Source organism: Mastomys coucha, unplaced genomic scaffold (assembly GCF_008632895.1).
Source record: "Mastomys coucha isolate ucsf_1 unplaced genomic scaffold, UCSF_Mcou_1 pScaffold22, whole genome shotgun sequence".
NCBI lineage: Eukaryota > Metazoa > Chordata > Mammalia > Rodentia > Muridae > Mastomys > Mastomys coucha.
The window spans coordinates 265,437,207-265,443,650 of record NW_022196905.1 but is presented as its reverse complement, the minus strand read 5'-3'; the positions used below and the strand labels follow the sequence as shown (position 1 = coordinate 265,443,650).

Sequence of the window (6,444 nt, the reverse complement as noted above, 5' to 3'; positions counted from 1 at the left end):
TCATGTATGTGGGTAACAGGACAGGCATGCATGCCATGGCACATGTATGGAGGTCAGGGGACAATTTGTAGGAGCTGATTCTTTTCTTTTACCATGTGAGTGCCAAGGAACAAACTCAGGTCATCAGCTTGGAGACAAGTACCCTTACCCCATGAGCCATTTTGCTGGCTCCACCTTAGTTTTTGAGACAGGGCTTTTTCTTGGAGCTGACTTACTCAGCAAGACTAGCTGACCATCAAGGTTTCTATGGAGATGCTGGGTTTCTCTCCCTACCCACAAAGCTAAAGTTCTAATTCTTCATCAGTCCTACCCTGGGCTGGAGAATGGCTTCCATTCCTATCTTTACTTTCAGGAAGTCTGATTCATTCTCTGAAGGTCTCACAGCTTCTTGGACCCAAAGCTTCCAGATTACATAGCAAGAGACAGGAGGAAAGAGGTGAATGGGAACAGCTAACACAGGCCTCCCTTCCCATTAGAGTTCCCTGGGGCTCACATAAGCCCATAGAGACACAGCTCCTCTCTGTTCCTTGGAAACATGACATTTCCATCAATGAGGAGCTAGGGATACAGTGGTGAGGAAAGCCGACACCCTTTCTCTCCAACAGAAAGAGCCAGGTTCCTAGAGTAGCAATCACAACCACTAGTCAAGTCTCTTTCCCATGACACACCTCTCTCTTTGATGGATGGGAGTCATCTCTCAGCAGCTTTAGAAAGGGTAAGTGGCTGTCAGGAGGCCTTCAGTCTCTGCAGGGAGGTTCCTCCTTGCTTGTCTTACTCAGTTTGGAACGTTCTAGATGAGTGACCAAGGAAAGGGACTTCCTCCTCCTCCTCCTCCTCCTCCCCCTTCCTCCCTCTTTTATGTCTCTCTTTCTCTGTATCTCTGTCTCTCTCTGTCTCTGTCTCTATCTCTTAATGTATGTGTATGGTGGATGTGGGTGGGCAGCACACCATGGTGCTCTTGCACAGGTTATTGAACAACTTTGGATGTTAGTGTTTGAAACAGGGTCTCTTATTTGGCACTACACACGCCAAGCTAGCTGGCCTGCAAGCTTGCAGAGTTCTCCTGTTTCTTCCTCCCATCTTTCTGCCTAGGGTCTTACTCCATGATGGTGTGATAAGCCACCTCAAGGCAGGGTAGGGTGCTGTAACCTTAGTTCTGCTGCCATAAATTCAGAAGCAGAGGACCACAGAGGAGGAAGTCCTGCCTAGAGGAGGACTAGAGGAACAGGGTGGACTGGTAGTGGCAAGCTTTGAGATCATGCCTCAAACCCAGGGACCTGTTATGACTGGGATATCTCCTTCCTCCCAGTGGGAGCTGGAACAGCTCTGAGTCAGCATCCTGACTTTTGGCCCCTTTCCGTGTGGAGGAACCAGGTAAACATGGCCACCAGACTCTGGCCCGGAGTCTCTGTTGCCTCATGCACTATGAGACTGGGCTGGAGAGTCATTGTGAGAACATGAACCATCATCCCGTTGGCAAGGCACGGTAGAGGAACCATTTGCCAGGGACTCAAGGTTTGAGGACGTTAGTATTAAAGGTCGAATCTCACCAGTGTCCCACGTTTTCAGTTCCCCCCATCCCTGTTCACACAGGAGAAGAGAGTCTCAGCCAATTGTAACAAAGTGCTGGAGACACGGAGTTGTGAGGGAGACATGTTGACAGTGGTGAGGGAGTCTGAGGGTGTCCAGGCTTTCCCTTAGAGTGTGACAAAAAGGAAGGTTAAGGAGTGGGTGGGAAGACTGAGAGTCCTGGGAGGCCAGAGGTAGTAATGGGCTCACTAAGGTGGGAGCTACCTTCCAGAAGGTAGACGAGGACTGGTGAAACACATAAGGACAGGGACGGATGCTACAACAGAGCCTGCCACAGGGATAGCAGTAGGCATGGGAAAGAAGAGGTCTGAATAAGGAAGCATGATCTGTTTGTTTATTATAGTGTTAATTTACTTTTATTTATATGCATGTTTTGCTTACTGTATGTCTTTGCACCACATGCATGCAATGTCCACAGAGGCCAGAAGAAGGCAACAGATCCCCTTGAGCTGAAGTTTTAGATGGATATGAGCCACCATGTGGGTGCTGGGAACTGAACCTGGGTCCTCTGCAAGAGCAGCCAGTGGTCTTAACTACTAAGCCATCTCTCCACCCTCCTATTTAATTATTTAAATATTTCTGGGCTGGAGAGATGACTCAGTGGTTAAGAGCACTGACTGCTTTTCCAAAGATCCTGAGTTCAGTTCCCAGCCACCACACGGTGCCTTACAACCATCTGTAATAAAATCTGATGCCCTCTCCTGGGGTGACTGAAGACAGCTGCAATGTACTCACATAAATAAAATAAGTAAATAAATCTTTAAAAAAAAAAAGAGCATTTAAAAAATATTTCTTACGAACTGCTGTACTGCCCGCGAGCTCACACCGGCTTCTCTTCAGCCTCAGTCAGTGCGCTGCCGTCGCCATCATGCTCGCCGCTGCCCTCCATCGCTGTACCGAAGCCGCGGCTGGGCCTCCTGCACCCCGTCTCGTCTCCCAGCCTCGCCGCCACTGTTTGTTCCATTCGCTGCTATTCTCATGGGTCACACGAGACAGATGAGGAGTTTGATGCTCGCTGGGTGACATATTTCAACAAGCCAGACATTGATGCCTGGGAATTGCATAAAAGGATGAATACACTTGTTGGCTATGATCTGGTTCCTGAGCCGAAAATCATTGATGCTGCTTTGCGGGCATGTAGACGGTTAAATGATTTTGCTAGTGCTGTTCGCATCTTGGAGGTTGTTAAGGACAAAGCAGGACCTCATAAGGAAATCTACCCCTATCTCATCCAGGAACTTAGACCAACTTTAAATGAATTGGGAATCTCCACTCCAGAGGAACTGGGCCTTGACAAAGTGTAAACTCCCTTTGATGGGCTTCCCAAGGACTTAACTGCTATTGCTACTTGATTGAAACAGTTGCCTGGAAATGTTTTATTTGAACAAATTTTCCTTTGAGTATCAAACCATGTAATAGTAACTTGGACTTTAATAAAGGGAAATGAGTTTGAACTGAAAAAAAATATTTCTTACAGGTATATATAATATGTTGGGCATATTCTGTTTTCCCTATTCTTCCTTCACTAGCTCCTCCTGTATTAGTACCCTCTGTTTCCCTAGACAATTTCATATCTGCTTTCATTTACTATATACATATACGATTCGATATGTAGTTAAATGAGACGCAGGAACCACCTATGAGAGAAAATGGCCTGCTTTTCAGACCAACTCAATTCTTTTAGTTGTCTCCAGTTGCATAAATTTTCCCACATATGATACAATGTTGCTGTTCTTTATGGCTGAAAAAGATTCCCTGTGGATACATATCTTTTTAAAATTCATTCCTCTGTTGTCAGCTCTCTAGGTAGGCTCCATGGTTTAGCCATTGTGAAGCATGCTATAGTAAACATGGATGTGCAGGTGTGTCTCTGTGACATCTTAACTTGGAAAACTCTGAGAAAATCCGCGGGAGTCGTGTAGCTGGCTGTATGGTGGACCTAAGAAGTGGAGACTTCTTATTTCTTTGGAAAGTCAGTTATATCAAATGATGGTTTGCTGGGTAACACAGGTGAAGGGATGTTTTGCCAAAGCAGATACATGAAAGAATGTGTGATGCTTAGAAGGAATATAAGTATGACCCCACAGACAGTGGGAGCTCAAGTGTTGGTTCACTTTTCTCCACCTGGCTATTCTTTACTGACAGACACACATGTATGTATTGGTTCACCTTACATTGCATTGCTGAGTTCTGCTTGTGGTGACGGCATAGAAACTTGCCAAAGAATTCTCGTGAGGTTCCCGTGGCTTCTTGCTGCTTCTGCAGGCTGGTTGGTGAGCCTTGTGGTTTCTTCTGGATTGAACTGCCCTTGCCGGTTCATGCATGGTGACTACCAAGTGGACTGGACTGTGGCTGCTGATTCATATTTGGTGTTTGCTACTGAACTGAGCTGCTGATATCCTGACAATGAAAATTGGACTTGTCCCCAAAGAACTATTTATAAACAGGTCTACTTCTCCACCGTGCCCTAATAACTTTTACCTTCCACTTCTTTGGATGGGTGGTGGGTTAGAGGGGAAGTTGAATGTTTATTAAAGTAGGCTGGAAAGAAAATTTATGCCTATAGGCCTATTTCTTGGTTTTTGAGAAACCTCCACACTGACTTCCATAGTGGCTGGATGGTTTCACATTCCCACCAGCAATGTATAATCACCCCCTTTTTTTGGGTAGAGATATTCGGAAGGTGAACAGATAGGCCCTGAGACACCTCAGGGTCATTGAGGCCTTAAGTCAGTTGGACAGCAACTGGCCATATTGCAGCATCAGACACGAGGGCCCTGGGGGGAACAGTTGAGCAGCTTGTGGGAACTTTGGGGGTGACATCCAGTGGACAGCTAGCCCTAGGACGTGTGGAGACAGCAGAAGGGTCAGGCTGTGCTGTGTTCAGAGGCTCTCTGTACAGAGTAGCCCTGGTCAGGGGAGGCTGCCAGTAGGTGTACTTTCTGGGTAGAGAGGCCCAGAGCAGTGTTTCAGGAGAAGCACACCAGACAACACAGAAGCATCGTTCAGAGGTCAAGCACAAACAGATACAGCCCTGCGTCTATGTTACTGGTGGTGATTTCTCGACATAGGCTTGCGTTTAAGGAACTTTCGTGAACATAAGAAATACAGTGGAAACCAAAACCCTCTTCACAAAGCAGAAAGGGACTGGGCGTTGAAGACCTCTTTCCCTTCCCTGCATCCCCCATCTCTGCCAAGAGACCAGTCACATCCCTTGTGTGAACCACTAAAGCCAGTAGTGAGGCTGAGGGTGTTTGGGCTCAATATGCCATGGAGTTCTCTTGGAGCAATTGTCTTCCTTTTAGAATGGAGCAGGCAGGATGTGTCAGGGGCTCAGAGGGGAATGAGGTAGTCACCAGACACAGTTCTGGTGCCTTTGGAAGGTATGAGAGTGTGTTCTGCACAGTTGAGTAACAGTACAAGGTTATCCTGCCAAAGCTTTTCCCCTCAACTTTTCAGTTTCTATGGTGGCCATTCAGTGCCTGGAGTAGAAGAACAAAGAGGCCTTTGATGACATCCTGACACAATTGCTGACTATTGTCAACACAGGATGCTCTCACTGTCCCTGGGAAGGTGATGAAATTTATAGATAGAAATGTTGATTCAAGGTAAAGCAGTGATCGATGAACCCAGTGTGGGCAGACACCACGCACCAGCTTCATTCCAGATTTATTATTGCCATATATTATTATTATTATTATTATTATTATTATTATTATTATTATTATTATTTTATTTTTTGTTGTGGTTCTTTTGAGATAGAGTCTTAGGTAACCCAGTCTAGCTTTACTATGTAGCCAAGGATAGCCTTAAATTTTCAGTGTTCCCGCCCTCACCTCCTGAGTGGGCCACCATATCTGGTTCATGCGGTGCTGGTGATGGAACCCAGGGCTTCTAGCATGCTAGGCAAACATTCTACTGACCAAATTTTCCCCCAGCTTTGGTCTCTTCTTCTTGTGTTCGCCCTCTAGAGAACCTGGCTCCAGGCACATCTGGGCCTTGTGAGTTTGTCTGCTGAGAAGCATTGGTGGCAATACCTGGGACACAGACAAGGGTCCATCTTTTGGTGTTCTGTGACCAGGCCAGAGCAGACAGATGGCTTTTGCATAAAACCATGTAGTAACTGTTTTCTGATTTGCAGCTCATAGGTCTGGTCCCAACTGTTCAGTGTGTTCTCTGTGTGGTTACATAGCCATGGGTGAGTGGCATGGCTGTATTCCAGTGAAACTTTGTGTACAAAAACAGATGTTGGCTGGACGGATTTGGCCCATTTTTTCACTGCCTACGTTTTTCCTGAGCTGCTGCAGGGCAGGGATGCATTCTTGGTCATTTTGGTCTGCCCAGATGTGGTGTGACTCACAGTGAGCCTCAGTAGCAGGTGCCAAGTATTCTTCTAGCTGTGGACATCTCTCAACCTGAGCTACTGGTGGATCAGGAAGTCTTAGAAGATGTCAGCACCCTCCCAACCCTGACATGCAGCAAGGTGGGCTCAGGGAAGAGGAGAGAGGATGATGGTGAGGATGATGATGATGATGAACAAGAAGAAGAAGAAGGAGGAGGAGGAGGAGGAGCAGGAAGAGGAAGAGGAGGAGGGGGAGGAAGAAGGGAATTGGAAGGGGAGGGGAAGAGAATGAGGCTAGGGTAATGAGCCCTTGAGGGGTACAGGTTAGGAAACAAAGTGAATGCAAACATTCTGGTGGTTTGCTGAGAATGGACAGAGAAGCCAACTACGGTGGGTACTTGCGTTGGATGAAGGTCAGAGTGTGTCCACACAAGTTCATGCTTTAGAAGTTTGCTCTTCAATGGAGACTAATCACTTCATCCACTCCCTGCCTGACTCCACGGCTCTTCCAA

General features: G+C 46.7%; 1 pseudogene; it reads left to right on the top strand.

Annotated features, from left to right (window-relative positions):
• Positions 1–2,458: 2,458 nt before the first annotated feature.
• On the top strand, positions 2,459–3,048 carry LOC116068188 (annotated as a pseudogene).
• The last annotated feature ends 3,396 nt before the right edge of the window (positions 3,049–6,444 follow it).